This window comes from Carassius auratus, unplaced genomic scaffold, assembly GCF_003368295.1.
Source record: "Carassius auratus strain Wakin unplaced genomic scaffold, ASM336829v1 scaf_tig00004858, whole genome shotgun sequence".
Taxonomy (NCBI): domain Eukaryota; kingdom Metazoa; phylum Chordata; class Actinopteri; order Cypriniformes; family Cyprinidae; genus Carassius; species Carassius auratus.
In genome coordinates, this window is record NW_020523620.1 from 311,448 (window position 1) to 331,962 (window position 20,515).

At 37.1% G+C, this 20,515-nt stretch overlaps 1 long non-coding RNA gene across 2 annotated transcripts; it reads right to left on the reverse strand.

Annotated features, from left to right (window-relative positions):
- Nucleotides 1-8,018: 8,018 nt before the first annotated feature.
- Nucleotides 8,019-12,451, reverse strand: LOC113070618 (uncharacterized). Of its 2 annotated transcripts, XR_003279962.1 has the most exons (4): nucleotides 12,420-12,451; nucleotides 11,333-11,488; nucleotides 11,091-11,176; nucleotides 8,019-8,321 (listed from the first exon to the last, which is right to left on the reverse strand). It is a non-coding gene; the product is annotated as an uncharacterized LOC113070618 (long non-coding RNA). The 2 variants fall into 2 exon arrangements; XR_003279961.1 differs by lacking the exon at nucleotides 12,420-12,451 and having other exon boundaries at nucleotides 11,333-11,695.
- Between the last annotated feature and the right edge of the window lie 8,064 nt (nucleotides 12,452-20,515).

The window sequence follows — 20,515 nt, forward strand, 5'->3', positions numbered from 1 at the left end:
TAATACCTAGAATATCAAAATCAACTGCGGGCGGCAGATCCTTTTCCTATTTGGCACCTAAACTCTGGAATAACCTACCTAACATTGTTCGGGAGGCAGACACACTCTTGCAGTTTAAATCTAGATTAAAGACCCATCTCTTTAACCTGGCTCACACATAACATACTAATATGCTTTTAATATCCAAATCCGTTAAATTATTTTTAGGCTGCATTAATTAGGTTAACCGGAACCGGAAACACTTCCCATAACACCTGATGTACTTGCTACATCATTAGAAGAATGGCATCTAAGCTAATATTTGTCTGTTTCTCTCTTATTCCGAGGTCACTGTGGCCACCAGATCCAGTCTGTATCCAGATCAGAGGGTCACTGCAGTCGCCCGGATCCAGTACGTATCCAGACCAGATGGTGGATCAGAACCTAGAAAGGACCTCTACTGCCCTGAAAGACAGCGGAGACCAGGACAACTAGAGCCCCAGATACAGATCCCCTGTAAAGACCTTGTCTCAGAGGACCACCAGGACAAGACCACAGGAAACAGATGATTCTTCTGCACAATCTGACTTTGCTGCAGCCTGGAATTGAACTACTGGTTTTGTCTGGTCAGAGGAGAATTGGCCCCCCAACTGAGCCTGGTTTCTCCCAAGGTTTTTTTCTCCATTCTGTCACCGATGGAGTTTCGGTTCCTTGCTGCTGTCGCCTCTGGCTTGCTTAGTTGGGGACACTTCATCTACAGCGATATCATTGACTTGATTGCAAATAAATGCACAGACACTATTTAACTGAACAGAGATGACATCACTGAATTCAATGATGAACTGTCTTTAACTATCATTTTGCATTATTGACACACAGTTTTCCTAATGAAAGTTTGCTTTGACGCAATGTATTTTGTTTAAAGCGCTATATAAATAAAGGTGACTTGACTTTATATGTCCCATCTTTCCTATTATTTGCTGCCTTAGATATGAGCAGTCCATAACATCTCGGTTTTACATAAATATGGCTTTCTTTAAGTTACAGTAACTATGAATTCTCTGGAGCCATTATTACATGTCATTAGCCTTCATAAGGATTTTATGAGGTTATGTTTAAGCTTAAAGACAAGGAGCTGAAGGTAATTAAACACACAGTTTAATGATATAGACGATCTCCTTGCTGTGATCCCCATGGGTGTCCAGCACATTACATACATCATGCTAACAGTATCCTAAAGTGCTCCTCCACCTTCTCTGCTCAGAACTCAATGCTTGATTGCTCACAATTATATTCACCCTATTTCATTTACTGAAAGACCCGCTTAGATGTTCATATAAAATGCCAAGACATTTGTGTAAATCTGCAACACTTTCAACAAATAAACAATAAAAACTTTTGTTGCATTAATTTTTTATTTTAACTTTTAAAACATATGAGCAACACTTTTAGCTTTAAACATTTAAAAGACACATTTGAATTTTATGTACTATTTTATGTAGCCTACAGCATTAATGTGAATGTTAACTTTAACGCAATTATGATACATACTTTGTTTGCACACGAAGGATACAGCACAGCATGCCTGAGGTGCACATCACTGTTTTTTGTTCAAAAAGAACAGCTTGTTAACATGTTCCTGAGTTAGTCTTGTGCAAAGTCTCTTGACCATCAGGCCAGCTGCTGAGAACACGCATTCTAATATTACAGATGTTCCTTGTATGCATGAATAGCCCTTTGCCACCTTAGACAACCTGGGAAAACTGGTGGCATTCGCTTTCCACCAATCTTGTGAACTTGTGTCAAGGGAAGGAGGCTGTTCTCTAAGAAAGTTTTTTACCTCGCTTTGCAAGTCATTGATATCCCATTCACTGTAATTACTTCCGAGATGCATCCTAAGGACTATTTTCCCATAATCAGCCACCAGCTTGGGCCTGCAGCACACTTTGAGTAACCCCACTATTTGGATTTTCTGTCTGGGACCCGTTCAGAACTACTGCAGATGCCATTTCGTGCAGCTTTGTGTTGGCAACCAGCCTCTCTGATGTGGTTAGAAAACCTAGATGTTTGTGTCTGGCATCCAGCATCGTCGCTATCATCGATGTATTTGATGGAAGTGCACTAGATTGAACCTACAGAAACGAATTTAAGCAATTAGTTGGTGCATCACCTATGACATTACTTTGTATAGAATGGATAATTCCCAATTAAAGTCTCAAAACATCTCTTACCTGCATTGGTTGAGCCAATGATGTATACACTTTTGCTTTGAGCTCTAAAACCTGAGTGCGGTCCTCTTCATTTCTTTTAAGATGTAAATGTAAGAGGCCGTAAGTCAAGTTAAGTCAAGTCACCTTTATTTATATAGCGCTTTAAACAAAATACATTGCGTCAAAACAACTGAACAACATTCATTTGGAAAACATTGTGTCAATGATGCAAAATGATAGTAAAAGGCAGTTCATCATTGAATTCAGTGATGTCCTCTCCGTTCAGTTAAAAAGTGTCTGTGCATTTATTTGCAATCAAGTCAACGATATCACTGTAGATGAAGTGACCCCAACTAAGCAAGCCAGAGGTGACAGCGGCAAGGAACCGAAACTCCATCGGTGACAGAATGGAGAAAAAAACCTTGGGAGAAACCAGGCTCAGTTGGGGGGCCAGTTCTCCTCTGACCAGACGAAACCAGTAGTTCAATTCCAGGCTGCAGCAAAGTCAGATTGTGCAGAAGAATCATCTGTTTCCTGTGGTCTTGTCCTGGTGCTCCTCTGAGACAAGGTCTTTACAGGGGATCTGTATCTGGGGCTCTAGTTGTCCTGGTCTCCGCTGTCTTTAAGGGCTGTAGAGGTCATAACAATCCAAGATTTTACTTTGAAACATAAAAGCATGATTTTTTTATTATTATTTTTTAAACATACTGATGACCACTGAGAGATGAGTTTTCAGTTATGTTTCTCAACCTGCTGCTGCCACACAAATCAATGCAAGGCCATTCTGTCAACCAGTGTACAAGCATTGCATGTGATAGATTTTGAGCATTAAAATTGTCTCTTTTGCACACAAATTATTTTTAAAAAGCATCAAAGCACACTGGAAATGCAAACAACTTCAATGCAATAATTAAATATAGTAACTTTCCCCAACACTTTATAAACTTAAACTTACCTTTTACAGCTGTTGAGATGGGCCTGCTTTCTTTTTTACAATACGACTGTAATGTACTGATTTTTATTTGATGTACTTTTTTCTCCATCCACACAAATATTTGGTGCATATTATATCAGTAGCTAGGGTTATATTATCCTGGGATTTATCTTTGTAGTGAGATATATGTGCAAATGAATGCAGTGAACCAGTGAGGGAGACTAACTTTTCCATTAAAGGTGCTATCAGCAAGCCATGTTGGTATTTGAAAGCACCAAAACAAACACGCCCATACCCCAATTGTCACAGTTATGGATTTCTGTTCTTTATGAGTTTCCTTATTTGGTCAGGTTCCTTTTTTGTTTAGTTAATTAAGTAGCCCAACACCTGTTTCTGTTTCCCACTGATTACATTCCCAGTATTTGAAAATCTGTGTTCTTCATTTTAGTTTTGTCCGCTATTAATATTTTAATATTTGGATTTGTGTTTGGTTGTGGCCTTTCTCTCCTGTGGATAATTAATAGAACTATTATCTCCTTCGTTGTGCACTTCAATTTACAAACCAACACGTGTGACAGAAAAACACGTGTGACAGCAGACCCAAAAAGTGATTTATACTCTCCCAGTATGGTTCTGCCAGCTGTCCAGCTTCTATGCCTGGAGCATTTAGACCTTTCGCTGGAGGACCACACCAAGGACTTCATCGATCTGGTGTGTCTTACCCACTTCCCAGACCGCTCTGTGTTTAGTACACCAACCTTGAGCTAGCAGCACAATTCTCCTGGTTCTCCTGGTTCCGACCAGTCCAGGATCTCCCGTGTCTCTGCTGGTTCCACCCAGGCCTGAATATCCTGGATCTCCACTGGAAGCCGCCCAGCTCAAGTCCCTCTGTGTTCCCTCCCAGCCTCCCTCTCCTGCCTCCTCTCAAACCAGTCAGTTCCTCAACCCTATCTCCGCTGGTGCCTGTCAGCCCCTCAGCTCACCCTCAGTCTGCGCCATCTGGGTGCTATTATTCGCATTGGGACTTCCAGTCTCCAGCTCTGCCTTGGTGTGAGGATCCCCTGTCTCCTCCTCCAGCCTCAGAGCATTGGACTCCACCTCAGTCCTTCGACCCATCGTCTCCTCCTTGGCACTTAGCTCCTTCGTCTCCACCATGGCCCGTCATCCCACCAGCTCCGCCTTGGTCAGTCGTCGACCATCCTCTGCCTCGGGAATCCACTCCACTGTCTTCGCCTCATCACTACATCCCTCTGGCTCTGTCAGTTTCTCCTTCCCTCTGGCTCCACCTCAATCTTCCGTTGCTTCAGAGCCGCAGCGGTCTTCCGGTGCCCCGCCTCCGCCTTGATTGTCTGTGCCTTCAGCGCCGCCTTGGCTCATTCTCCAAGGGAATACCTTTTATATAGTACACACTTTGATTGATGTCTTTAGGACCAATAGTCTTTGAGAAAAGTGGGGTAAAGTACCTACTCCACCATAGTGTACGGTAAATAGTAAGGGTTAACTGTATTCTTTACAGGCTTATAATGATACGTACAGCACGCATAACTGATTTTATCTGCGAAAACTGACATGTAACTGATCAACTGTAAACAATTTTTTTATTGCAACTGAAGAAAATATTATTTAATTGAATCTGAAAGATAAGTACCTTTTTATATGGTTAAAATGCAAGTTAATTGCTGCTTTAATAGAGGGCAATGCGAGTTAAACATGATTGTGTCATGATATTAATTATGGCATTTGAGTTAATCATGAACAATGTGAAACATTAGTGAAAACCATTTATATATCTCTATGAAGACAAGAAGGGAAAACAATTTGCACTGATTGATAATAATAAATAAATAAATAACTGCATGGTGAGGGTGGCGCTAAGTGGTAATGGGCCACAATTGATGTTTAAAAAAAAAAAAAATAATAATTCAACAAAGGGTAATATATTTAACAATTTGTGTTGACATTATATTTATTTCATAAAGGCTGTAGTACTGTGGGAAACATACATTAAATAGAAATGTACATTTTCGCTGCTCTAGTTGTCTTCCCTCTCAAGCTGCAGTCTTGAAGTGTAACTTGCCCACCATCCATTTTCAAGCACAGTGGGCGCACCTAGAAAACTTACTCAAATCTAACTGAAACAAACAGCGGATGGGTCTCTGTCTAGATTGGGGGTGAAAGAGGGAGACATAAGGATGACACAAGGTATATAGTTTATGTACAACCTGGAATTATTTATTCAGCAATCTAAAACATCACATGTACGGAACATCGTTGTATACGGAACATGGTTAGTTGTACACAACCTTGGCATAATGACGATCACGGAAACAAGCAAAGATGACACAACGATAGACACACAAGGATATTCTAACAAAAGTCATCATGGATAAGATATCTTAAACAAAGCAAAATCAACATTACTCACCTATCAAGAAGAATCCAAGCCTTTCCGCTCCCTGAGTTCTCTCCACCGTTTGGAAAGCTGCTCCGATAACACAGCGCACGAGTAACCAGCTACTCCGTTCAGCTTTTCCAGGTCTTGTGTTTGGATGCTTTAATGTTTAAATCGACAGCAGTGGCCCGTCAACTGTCCTGAGCATCTTTTTAGGCTGGGCTCAGCGAGTCAGTTATATAAAATATCAAGGTGAAAGTCATCATAGCTTGCTTGCATATCATCACAAGTTGTCAATTTACAAATCACTTGAATTTTATAAACCAAACTTTACAATACACTCTTAATAAAAAAAAATAAAATAAATAACAGTTCTTAAAATGTTCTTTATACTATGAAAAAAGTGGTTATTTCTGAAGAAAAATAAATTTTTCACAGTAAAGAAACTTTTGTACATCGGAAGGGTTCTATGGATGTTGAATGTTCTTCAGTGAACCACCAATGCCAGTTTATTTTTAAGAGTGTATAAACTTGATGTTATAGTTCTCTCCTGACATTCGGCCACTTATATGAATCGTTTCCATGCAGAAGTTTGCACCCTTCCCTCTGTTTACACTGACTTTCAGAGGCACAAAAGGTCAGTCGGAGGGGAGGGAACAGCTTGTGGACAAAGCCTTCCACTTCAAGCTCCAGGTCTGTTCAGGCTCGTGTAGACGGCCTTTCTCCCCCCCAAATCACAGCGCTGCTCAATCGTCTGAAGTTCTCTTAATCAAAGTGCACCGCTGTGGCTAATCAAAGTCTCTAAATAACTCTTGCTCCCAACATATGCCACCAGAGGATTAAAAATCCACTAGCCAGAACTAGGTTCTTCGATCCGAGCCCTGCTGCCTAATGAGAACTCCCTAAAACCCTAGATCACAGCAAAAAGTCTGGGCCGGCGGACAAGCAGCCATCTTTAAATCCTTAGGGGATCTTATCAGGCCAGTTGAAAATAGATATTGGTCTAGGAGAGAGCAGCCATTAAAAGAATGGCAGAGGATTTAGTGGAAGCTTCTGCCAGCCATCAAGTGTCTCATTTACATGGTATTAGTTCCTGACAGACTCTGTTAGAAAGCAGGCTAACCTGGAGGCAGGACTTCTGGATGAATTAGTGCCGGCATTTATTTACTCTGATCTGAGGTGGGATTAGGACTTGTTTACTCCTCGGCTGATAATGTGTCTTTGTTTTCTAAGTCCTCCATGACACAATTACACCTCAGCATTCCCTTGATGTTATATAGACATTTCGTTTGTCGAAAGGTCATCTGATGGCTGAAGGTCAGACTTTATCAAACATTAGGCCATGCTTTGATTTCTCTTGACACACATCTGCTTTTCTTGGGAATCTCCTCTCAAAAATACCCATTTGGTCTCTTTGTTGCAGTAGGAATATCAGGCTGCCATGAAATTAGTATTTTCAAGGCTATTTAAATAACAGTCTATCAGCAGAAATAACTTAGAAGTCAGTTATACAAGGCAAAATGTATTTGAATCACAGGATGTTTGGGAATATTCCCAGAAAATGCTATAGATGCACAGCAATTTTTTTTTTGTTTTGTTTTTTTGGTATAAATATAGAAATATTCTTGAATCAAAATGACTTTGGTTGAGAAGTAAAATCATGCTTTTTTTTTTTTTTTTTTGAAAAACGTATAAAAACATTGTTCGTTTTTTTGCTGAAATCAAGAAAAATCATAAGTTGGGTACACTCAAAAAAAAAAGTTGTTGAATGAACTTAAAAAAATTTGAGTAAACTTTTCCACGAAATTTAATTACATTTTCCAAACAAAATCGAATTAGTTTGAAACGATTTGTAGTAATCTTGTTGAAACAACTTAAATTCTTTTAGTCAAGATTACAAAAAGAAAAATGGCCATTCCTACTAGATAAAGTTTTGTCATGCCTAATAGAGAAGATTTTGTCAGGTTAACTACTCTGAATTTTGTCAGACCTACTATATATAACAATGCCATATTAACTACATTCAATTTGGTCATGTCTACCATATCTAACAATGCAATGTCAACTACAAAAAGTTTTGTCCTGCCTACTAGAAAAAAAAAATAATCATTAAACTTATCTAACTTGACTCTTCTGTTCTATTAAATTAAAACCTTTTTAATGTATACCCATAGTCTACTGTGAAGAAAAAAGTGAATTTTAAAGTCACTAAGTTTTGTAAAAATCTGTATTGAAAACTTGAGCACATTTAACCTTGCATGCCTTCTTCAAAGTTCAAAAATGATAATGCAAATAAAACATGAGCATACAAGAGAATAACAGCATTTTATTTTTATTTTTAACATGAGATTCAATGAGTGAGCCAATTAAATGAGGTTGAGAGACTTAATCACCTCTGCTCACCATGCAAAAATGCAGTACAACAATAACACGAGCTTACAAGAAAATAAAACACAGTGTTCACAAAGTGATCATCAAACACAGCACACCTAACGGAGGGGTTTTGTTTTCAGTGCCCGTGCTTTGGCAGACAATTTACTCAAGTCCAGTTCAAGAATCATTTTTTGGAGCATCTTAAAAGTGTAATGGAACTCCTGTGGATGAGTAAGTTTTAAAGATTATATTAGTCCAAGTAGCAGGGCTGTAGCCAATGCTACATTACCTAAACCAGAGAGCACCTCCACATCTTCCAGTACAATGCCGATATCTTCAGGGTCTTCTGTTGCATCAGAAAATTCATGCTTTACAACACAGATCCCCAAAAGGTCTTCTTGATGTCCGCTTTGTTTCTTGCAGGGTCATCATCCTTTGAGGAAAAAAAAATAAAAAATTTGTAATTAGCATAAAAAAAAAAAACACTTGCATAAATTATGCCATTACTATACAGCTTGTGATTTTTTTTCTTTTTTTATATGCCATGTTTTTTTTGTTTTTATTTTATGAAAACTGCAACAGCCATTAAGAAGTGTGTACTCAGTAGGGCTATACGATTGATCGCATGTGATTGTCATGCGTGTCTCGTCAGTAAAGCCGGTTCTGTGATTAGCGGTAAATGTCCACCACCTGCTTTCAAATGGAGCCGCACTTAATACACAGAGCCGTAGTTCTCTGACAAGCTACGAAATATCGCGTTCATAACCACTTGCGGTTAATCGTATAGCCCTAGTACTCAGCTTATTTTAGAATTGTGGACCTCAATAAAATAGTTCTAAATCACTTAAATAAATAACGGTACAGTAGTGTAATAAAAAGCTATAATGTCACATTGAAAATAGATATTTTTGGAGAGAAACAACCCAATTGTTTTCTGTGAACCAATCGGCTCGTGGCTGTACGAATGTGCTATGGAAGTCATTTGAAAACAATGCTATGGCCTTCAGTCACCAGATCACAACCAACCTCAACACCTTTGAGAGACCAGTGTGTTACACTCTAAAGGAAAATAATACTGAAGCTTTGTAAATATCACAATAATGAATAACTATGCTACCTTAACATCTCTAACGATCACTCAGTGACTGTTTAAATTGGAAATTAAAACAATTTAGATACTTTTTGTGATAAGAAATTAATGACATTAACAAATTAGATTTTTTAAATCCACATTCTCAATTTCAATCAAAATATTTGAGAATGAAGTACATGTACGGAGGGATTCAAGAGCTATACATACTACTTATTTCAAATCAATATTAATTATCTTTAAAAAAAGCTGGGCACAATTTAAACAACAAAAAAGGGTGATAGCACACCCTTCCCCCATTCTGACAACAGTTGGGTTACTGAGCACAAGCTTTTTTTCCATTTTCTTAAGAACAGTACAGTCCTTGGCACCACCAAGTTGGTCCAATTCTTTGCCAAAATACAGGTTTGTGTATGTTTAATTTAATCTATAAAATCATTAGTCACTTTATTTTCAAACCAACATACATGCAATGCCATTCGCCTAAACTAGTGCCTTGCATAGAATAAATTACTTTATTCCTGAACAAACGGAATGTAATTACTTTGTATGTTAAAGGTATAGTTCTCACAAAAATGAAAATTCGGTCATTAATTATTCCACCTCACATCATTCCAAACCCATAAGACCTTCATTCATCATGGGAACACAAATTAAGAGATTTTTGATTGAAATCCAAGAGCTTTCTGACCCTGCATAGACAGCAACACAATTAAAAAGTTCCCAGGACCATAAACATAATAAGGACAATAATAGTCTATTTGACGTGTTCTTGTAGCTTTGCAAAATTACAGTTGAAACACTGAGGTCACATTTAATATCAATGACCCTGCTGTGTTTCTGGATCTGGGAATTTATTAGTTGGAGGGTACGGAAGCTCTCGGATTTCAATCAAAAATATCTTAATTTGTGTTCGGAAGATGAAAGGTGTTATGGGTTTGGAACGACAGAATTTGGATTTTTAGGTGACCTGTCCCTTTACTGTATGTTCTCGGAACTGTATACTGTTTATTTATGGGCAGGTTATGGATTTAGTAACAGCATCTTTCAGCTATGAGCCAATAGCAGGGATGGCAGTCTAAGGTCTTATACCTGAATTAATGTTAAATATAGAATTTGTACTTCTAAAATTTTATACAAATATAAACGTTGGAAGTATTGTGTACATTAAAATAATATAAAATATACTGTATTTAAATTGAAATGAAATAAAATATGTTGGTCGTCCTAGAGATGGCCTCTACATCCCTGAATGTTAGTGGAAATTATCATGCCAACTAGATGCGCCCCAGAGACCGATCACCTCCGAAGACCACGTCAACTAGTCAGTCATCGGGACAAGACCATGGAAACTAGACAAGTCCTCTGCACAATCTGATTTTGCTGCAGCCTGGAATTAAACTGATGTTTTCATCTGGCCAGAGGAGAACTGGCCCCCCAACTTAGTAAAGTTTCTCTCAAGGTTTTTTTTGTGTTAACAATGGAGTTTTGGTTCCTTGCTGCCGTCACCTCTGGCTTGTTAGTTAGTTGTTAGTAGTTAGGTTAGTTGGGGATGCTTGACTGATTGCACAGACACTACTGGAAGAGAGCTGAACTGGATGATGACATCACTGAATAATCAATGAACTGACTTTTAGCTTAAAAAAAACAAAACTGATTTTTATTGTCCTCTTGCATTATCGACAAAGTATTTTCCTGTTTAATTATGCTGCTTTGACAATTTGTATTGTATAAAGTGCTATATAAATAAAGGAGAACTGACTTGACTATTAAGAACTTTGCTTATCAAACAGGATGATATCACGTAAACCTAAACCAGTCGCTGTGTGGAGTACAAATGTTTAAAGTGAAGTTAACATCAGTCATTTAAATAATATCTTGGCTTTACAATTTACTCAATATTTGAGCATTAAAAAATTGACATTAACTCTTTCCCCATCTGCAGTTTTCTTTGAATTTTAAAATATATCAAAAGATAAAGTATATAAGAAAGTGTCTCTGCTTTTAAATTGAACAAACCATTTTATGCGCAGTTCATGTCACTTCTTTTGCATGTCAAATTTGTTATTACCGGTGATAACTGTTTGTAATGAAAGAGAACTCTATACTCACCAAATACTCCATTCACCAGATCCTGTGGATCTTCATTCAGGTGGATGCATAGCCCCTTGAGAATGCACTCTTGCTTGGTCTCCATTCTAAGAAAACAGACAAAAGTTTTAAGTTTCTGATATTTATACATTTGACATAACACCCTCCAATACACATCTCTGACCATTACAGAGCACTATATCAATAGCTTGTATTAGAAAGTAATTAAATTTAAAAAAAAAAAATTTAAGTAATAATACAACCTGAGACATTGGCACCATCACATCCCGAATGCTTTTTCTAAACGCTCCACCCTTTTTGGTAAACACTTTCAGCTGATCATCAGAAAACTGATACAGTTGGGACAGGAATTTGGATTGTAAAGTAAGGGTTGTGATCCGACGAAATTCAGCATTAATCTGAAGACATAAATTACAGAGGTCTTGTTTATGGGCAATTCAGCAAAGAAAAGAAAAAAAGTTTAAAATGCTACAAAGAAAAAAAAAGTATTTAGTACAGGGTCAGGCTGCCAAATTATTTATGACAAATCATTATTGTCGATTATCCTCTTGATATATTAATCTCAAGTAACAGAATAACATTAATTTACACATAACGTACAAGCGCTTGGAGAAACATGATGTTATTAGCTGCCTACACAGACATAAGTCGGTCCATGACCATAATCTAGCAAAAGATATGCAAAACTCCACTTACAATTACCAAAGCAGCGAAATTTATCTCGTACGTACGTCGCTAAAACTCCATTTGTTGTTTAAGACGAGGGCCTTCGTGAACGCGGTGAATTCAGTCACGAACAGGTGAACTCAACAAGCGTGACTAATTTAAAGCCTTGGATTGGCTGCTGCGCGCTTTGATTGGCATCTCAAATCGTTTTTACTAGCGATAAACTATATACAGTTGATGAAGAACTAAAATATACATTTGAAACGTTTTTGTCACCCTAACAACAGCTGAATGCAGAGTAAGAATTTAAAATCCTGTGGGACAGTTTGGCCATTTCTAATGATCGGGCGTGTCTTATGGCACTGGTTTTATACATTAATTTATGGTACTGAATATATATTTCTGTTTGTCTCTGTTCTGCGATTCTTCATGCTAACTTTATTTGATACTTTTCGTAAAAAAGAGAATGATTTAAATATATGACTGCATCACGTGCTGAGTCCAGAAACCTAACATCAGCTACAAACGACACACTTAAGATTTTCATTTTTCATACAATGCTTATAGAAAAATAACTTTCGCAACACGATGTTAACAAAGCATATTTTAATTAATTTGTTAATTAAATAAGATGGATGGTGATAGATTGAAATGGCCACTTACCCATCTCACATGCACGCAGCTGAACAATCCATCTGCATCCGTTTCAGTTGATGACGTACATCCGGTTAAGACGAACGAAAAATATTCTTGTTCACTCAATTTAAAAAAATCTTGTAAACCTAATTTTTTGAAAATCACATTGTTTAAGTTAAATAAAATTAAGTTGGGACCATTTTTACAAAGAGTTGTGTTGTATGTGCTCATTTTAATTAATTAAATTGAACAAATAGCAAAAATCATTTTTTTGAGTGTATGACAATTATAAATTTAAATACAAAACAAGATTTCATTGGCATTTGCTGTAATACTAGTTGTTGTTGTTGTTGTTTTTTTAAGTAGTTAAAGTTGTGTTTTTATATGTCTACATAACTTTCATTTAAGTTACTTACATCAAATTTGGCAATTATCTACAATAAGTTGTTGTTTTTTTTCTGTTACAACAGTTATTTAATTTCAAGAAACAAAAATGCTTTTTTTATTGTATTAGTTTTAAATGAAATTTAATCAGTATTTAATTATAATTTATTAATTTATATATATATATATATGTGTGTGTGTGTGTGTGTATAAATATATATATATACACATATATATAAATCATCTAAAGAAATAATAAAATATCAGCCAGAGGGGCAAGAACATAATCTTGTTTTACCTTTTAATTAAGATTATTTTTCTTGCCCTATTGGCCGATATGTATATATATATTTTTTTTTCTTGCTTCAAGCAAAAACTAAACAATATTGTAATACATTTTCCAGAAAGCAAGACTTAATTTCTTAAGACATCTCAAGTAAATGTATCTTGGTTTATGAATGTTTAGATATTTCTAATGGGAAACAAGCCAAAAATGCTAAGAAGAAACTTTTTTTTAATTCTTTTGTTTTTGCAGTGTGAAAAGATTCAATGTCCATTGAGCACTAATCTTTTTTAGTGCAAGTTTAATTGATGGTCTACCGTTAATCTTAAAAATAAAATAAAAAACTGCAGAATGCAGGTCTGAAAAGCTTATCAGTCTTAACTCTGGCACACAATGTTCTGTAATTATTAGTCAATCAAATTCTCATACTCAAATGACGTGTGAATGGAGAGAGGACTGTAAAAAGAGACTCCGGCACAGATCTGACAAGCTACTTCACCATCATGTTTGAGTCGTCGACTTTAACATTTTCATGTCTTCCCCTGCAGGTTATTAAAATAAATGAGGATGCTTTGGACTGCAGTGTCACTTCCATCTAATGGAACATGAGAAATCTGAGAGCCAATAGCAGCAGCCGACTGGATGGAGTCTGAATAAAGTGGACAATTAGGGGAGATATTTTTGCCAAGTCCAATGAAAAATTCCTTGTTATTTTAATAATGCAGACGATGGCTAATTTACAGAGGCTGATTTTGTCAAGGTAATGTGCAGCCGGCATGTCTAGATGACACTCTGAATAGGGTTCCTTGCAGCGTGGCTGTGAGTCCATTAGGTAAAGAAGCAGAGTACAGCAGCATCCATCACATACACACACATACAGACATACTGTATGCATACACACACAAACACATATACAGAAACATACATATACACATACATACATAAAATACATTAAATTTGATTGTATTAATTATAATTTAAAATTCCATTTATGTATTTATTATAAGTTAACTATAAAAACTCTGCTTTGCACTGTGAAACTGTGCTGGCTTTTGCTCATATGGTTAATAAAAAAATGTCTGGTTTTATGCAAGCATGTAATTATCTTAAGCGTAACTCTATAATGTTATTTTAAAGCGCAGATCTATTAAAGCTGTCAAATTAAAAGTCTTGCAACTGCTAACACATATTGGCCAAACAATATGTAAAATAATACAGCATAGAACTGCCATCTAAATCAAGTCAAGTGGGGGTACAGTTTAGAATATTTAATGGAACTAATCTGCATGTCTTTGGGCTGTGGGAGGAAATGAGGAAATCGGAGTCCATATAACATGTAACAAGCATTATGTAAATCTTCCCACACAGCAAGGTAGAGATGTGAGGGAGTGTTAAAATGAGCTGTTTTAGAGGGGTGTGAATAAGTCTTAACTTTTATAAAAGATATCTCTTTGGATTTGAGACTTCAGTCTTCGGAACTTTACAGATCTTCTTTATGCACCAAGAGCTTGTAACACTCCAAAGAGAAAGGAAACATTTAAATCACATCATATGACCCAATTAAACAGGCTAAATCAATAAATGTATCAGTGTAAATTGTGAAAATCTTCAAAGTTACTTGCACAAATCAGCCCCATAATAGAACTAAAAATGATGTTATTGCAATAATTGCATTTCTATAATGATGGAGTTGTTGTCCAGGTATTCTTAACTATGTCAAAGCCTAATTCTTGGCATTACGGTGTTCTGAAATGCTCTGAAGGTGATGCTTACATGCTAATCTCTTCGGACACACTAATGCTTTCATCCTTCTGTCAAGGACACTCATTTCATTTGCCGGTGAAAAGACATGCCAGTTTGATTGCTTCAGTTTATTCACAGAATATTATTCATGGTATTTGTGTCTCCCCAATGGAGCTGGTTTGCTTTTCATTGTTTGTTTTCTTTCCCAAATTGCCACATTCTTAAAAATTCATGGATTTGTTTTGCTCCACCAATGGCCCATAAAGCCTTTGTTTGTTACCAGCTCCTCAAGTTAAAATCTGGCATCAATATGTTGGTTTTTGTATGTATTAGCCGGGGATCGTTTCAAGGGCAAAAGAACAACCACACTTGACAACAAAATCTGATCTCAGTCTATAGTCGAAAATATTCCAATACTTTTAATATATCTTATCTTCCACAGAATGCCAAAATAATAATAATAATTACAGTAAAAAGAAGAAATTACACTGACTGTATACTTCTTGACCGAAATGTTTCTCTAGAATTAAATAAATGCATTCAATTCAGTTCAAGTTTATTTGTATAGCACTTTTTACGGTACAAATCACTGCAAAGCAACTTTACAGAAAATTAGGTTTCTACAATATTTAGTAGTAGTTTATCAGTAGTGACTGCCAGTTTATGTGCATATGGCAGAAATTTTGGGAAAAATCATTTGAAGAAGTTGTTAAACAGATGATGAACACTATTACAGTTTTTCTCGATTGCTTAAACACGTTTCTTGAAACTATGCCTCGTATTCTCAAAACTATAAACACAAATCCATAACGTCTCACCCAGTTTCCCAAACAACCTATTTTCAGGTCAAAATGAAGCTCTACACTCAAAACCATTCACTCTTGCTGAAAAACCAAACTTTGCCCTCAGACAGGACACACAAGCCCTCAAAATCACACACACTACAACATAGTCTAACACACTGGTGCAATACATTCAAAACAACATTTCCAAAACTGGTAAGTTATGTTACTTGTGGTTCCCCTCCTCATAAAACCTTTTCACATGATGAACAAAAGACACAACCAATGGATACATTGGCACATTTGTATTCATTCATGTACTACACAGTAAAAAAAAAAAAAAAAAAAAAAAAAGATTATTCCGCCTCAGCCTCCCGTCTTTGGACTGGGTCAGGCCAGAGAATCTCATCCACATCACAGGCTATATTAGCCCTAGCCAGGCAGGGGGGGTAAAATCCTCCTGCATGCCTGATCCACCCCTGGCACGCATCTACTGACACATCTTGGCAGGCTTCTTCCATGTCCTGGACGAGGTGAACACGCATATAAGGTTCTCGATCATACACTTTCCACCACCATGCCGAAAAAAAAAACTCCTCTATTGGGTTTAGAAAGGGAGAGTATGCAGGCAGAAAGATGTTTGAAATCTCGGGTTATTGGTAAACCAGTCTCGAACCAGAGCAGTCCGATGGAAGCTGACGTTATCCCAAACAACAACATAGTGAGGCTGCTCTGGTTGTGCTGGTTCCCTGTGGTCCAACTGGAACATATGCTCTCTTAGACCATCAAGGAAAGCAAAGAGGAGCATAGTGTTATAGGGTCCTAAAATGGCATGGCGGTGGAGTACCCCTCGTTGGCTGATGGCTGCGCACATAGTGACATTCCCTCCGCGCTGACCAGGGACATTTACAATAGCCCGATGGCCAATTATGTTCCTCCCCCTTCTCCTTCTTTTGGTCAGGTTGAAACCAGCCTCATCTACAAAGATAATTTCATGGGGAACAGGCCAGCCTTCAATCTCAAAGATTCTCTGCAAAACACATAAAACACAGTAGAGAAAATCACTATGCTGAAGCACAGTTCAAGAGGGCACAAATGGCCGCATAAACTGCTATACTCTGATGGTACACAATACTTCATGCGATATCAAAATTCATACCTGAACATATTCCACTCGTTGGTCTTTCACTCTGTCAGAGTTTCGTTCAAAGGGGACGCGGTATACCGGTTTCATCCGGAACTGGTGCTTTCGGAGGATGCGGTAAATTGTGGAGAGGCTGATGGCATTTATTCCTCGAAAATGATTATTATCCTCAATCACTCTCTTTTGAATCTCTCGCAGGCGGATTACATTATTGGCAATGACCATGTTTACAAGCTCCCTCTCTTGCTCCTCCGACAAAAGCCTTAGCCTGCCTCCACCAGGTGGTCGTCTCTGTGTCCTAAAAAAATAGAAGCACTACTGTAAGCATTACTGTAACTCTCACACATCCTTTTTGCAGGAAAAAATGGAAACATACTGAAACTATCTGTATGCAAGGCAATTTGATGCATTTCTTTATTACAGTAGTACATATTACATAGTGCAACAGTAGATGTGATGTCAAAGCACAGAGTACAGCACAAGTTACTGTACAGAGCAGTCTTACTGTAAGTAAACCTACCTGTTTTCCTCCCTGAAAGTTCTGATGGAGGCGACGGTGAAGCGACTCAAATTAGGCTGTACTCGTTGCCCAGCCTCCCTCATAGTCATGCCATAGACAAGGACATGATCAACTAAAGTGGCTCTAATTTCAATCGAGACTGCTTGTCTCCTTGCCCTTCCTCCTCCTCCTCCTCCTCCTCCTCCACCTCCACCTCGTCTACCTTGTCCTTCACCACGTCCTCCTCTTCCTCTTCTTACTCCTCTTCCTCCTCCTTCACCACGTCCTCTTCCTCCTCTTTCACCACGTCCTCTTCCTCTCCCTCCTCCTTCACCATGTCCTCTTCCTCCTCCTTCACCATGTCCTCTTCCTCTCCCTCCTCGACCTCTTCCTTCATTTCTTTGTGGATCCATTGTTCCAAAGCTCAAATGAACTGGCTCTGGCACTTTTATGTATCTTGAAAGTTCTGATTGATGTGTGTTAAATTTTGACTCTTAGTGTTTTCACCTGGGTAATTGTATGCTAATTGAGCTGAAACTATGCTGACTTGAGTGAACAATATTGAATGCTAGTGCTTTCTAAATGACCACATGGTCTAGGCAATGAGAAATTAAGGGATTTGTGTGTAGAGTTTTGCAGTGACAGTTCAACAAATCTGACTCATGTGTCAAAACAGGGAATAGTGTTTATAGTTTAGTGAAATGGTGTGCTTTTTGATAAATGGCGTTATGGTTTTGAAATTTTAGTTCAATAGCCTGGTTATAGTGTTTAAGCAATCGAGAAAAACTGTAACATATATTTTTATATGATACCCCACATGGAAAGAACCTATATGTGGATTTATGCGCATATATGCACATATATGCTGCATATATGCACATATATGCTGCATATATGCACATGTATGATAATATATATATATATATATATCCTCGTCTCAAGAAATATCCGCGTCCACACCAAACCGATGTAGTATACATGCCAGACCAGCATGTTGCGCTGTAATTCTGACACAGAGGTACACTTAAAACGCAGAAGAAGACATGGATTTGCTGCACGTGTTAAACAAACGAACAGGGAACAATAAATTTATTAATCAGTGTTCAGTGTTTGTTCATTTTTTTGTTGCTGTTACGTGATGTAGTGGTGTTTGACTAGGGGCGAGACATGGGCTGATGACGCCATATTTTCAGAAAATGTACGGATTCGCCATTGAGCAAAGGCGGCGTTTTCAAATATATCCACTCTGGGACCCGGGTTCAAAACATTGGTTTCACTCTTCCAAAACGCCAGATCCGTGTGGACGAAAATGCCTATCCGCTAAAAAATTTGTGTGCCGAAAAAAAAAAAAGAAAAAAAAAAATCTCCGACACCCTATCAAACGTCATTGGATAGTGCAGGAAGGAAGAGGAAGAGGAGGAGGAGGAGGAGGAGGCGCGTCATGACAGACCTTCAAAGAATAATAAAGATATATATTTCTGTTCAGTTTTTTGTCTTATTTTTGTTCTTGTACTATTTGATTGTTCTTGTAAATACATAATGTACATTTCAATATTTTTGACTTTTATTTATGTTGCTTAGCAGGTTTTTTGTTCTTGTAATATATTTTTTGTTTTGTACTATTTGATTGATCTTGAGTAAATAAATAATGTACATTTCTACATTTTGGACTTTTATTTATGTTGCCTAGCAGCTATTGATTTTAATTTTACTATTATAGGTGAACATATATATATATATATATAAATATATATATATATATAAGTGCATATATGTACCTATATAGGTGTATGTATGCACATATATATGTGTACATATATGAACATATATGTGTAAATATATATATGTGCATATATACATATATGTGTAAATATATGTGTGCATATATGTACATATATATGTTCGTATATGTGTGCATATATATACATATATGTACATATAATATAGGAAAACTGCCAATTTTATATATGTCACATATATTAAAAACATATATCAAAACCTATATTTTCCACTTTTAGCAAAATTAGGTACGTAGTTCTGTATGTTTTTTCAGGGTAAGCATCATCTGGGGTCCTCTGAGGGGTTGACATCATCTCTTCTCAGGTGTTCTGGATCCAAACTGAAGCTTGTGTAAATCCTATTTACATCCCGTGGCAAAACAGAGACATAACAAATAGAGACATAATTAGCATAGCTTCTGTTCCAACCAAGTAAAATTAATTAGTTTAACCCAAGCTAAAGAATAATAATGTGCTTTTGATCAGATATAACTGCAGTCCAAAATTATGAGATGCATTATTTGAATACTTGGCGAAAGAGATGTGCTTTAAATCTAGATTTAAAATCAGAGAGAGTGTCTCTGAACCCCGAATATTATCAGGGAGGCTATTTCAGAGTTTGTGAGCCAAATGTGAAAAAGCTCTACCTCCTTTAGTGGCCTTTGCTATCCTAGAAACTACCAAAAGTCCAGCGTTTTGTGACCTTAGGAAGCATGATGGATTGATGGCAATGTTTCTAAGATGGAAGAATACTTTTTTTGTAATATGGGAAATATGGTTTTCAAAAGACAGGTTATAATATAAGTGTCTAATATAACACATCAAAATACATACATAGAAACAAACAAACAATTGTTTTAATTAAAACAATGCTGGGAGAAAAACAATATTCATAAAAATATTATTTAAAACAGTTGCAAGTACCAGACTAACTGTACTGTATATACTGAGCCATCACCTCATAAACATGGTTATAATACAAATGATAATAATAATAAATAATAATAATGCATGTTATTCAGTACCAACTTTGAAAGACACTTCATATAATATTGGCAAATAACACAAATAATGACATGCAGAGACTTAATGTTTCCTTTCAGTCAGTCACATTCAGCGTTACGCTGACTCTCTTTAGGGGTCTCACTCAGGAGCCCCAATCACCTCTGAGCTTTAAAAGAAAAGGCCAATGAGAATTGGCCAGTGGTATCTGCATGCCAAGCCACTCCCCCATACATATGGATATATAACTTGGCAGCGTGCATTCACTCATTCAGATTTTTTATTCGGAGCCAATTGCTTTGTGACCACTGTTTCTATCAAGAAGAAGAAAAAGAAGAAAATCGTCGAAGCTGCAGGTGTTACTCTGATCGAGTTCTATCTTCCCCTGTGCATTTCAGCAGAGATATCACCCTGTTAGAGACAGATAAGTGCTGTGGTCCTCCCCTGGGCACAACTACTAAAAGAGCAATTTTCAACAGCACACATGGTTGTTGAGAGTGCCTTTCAA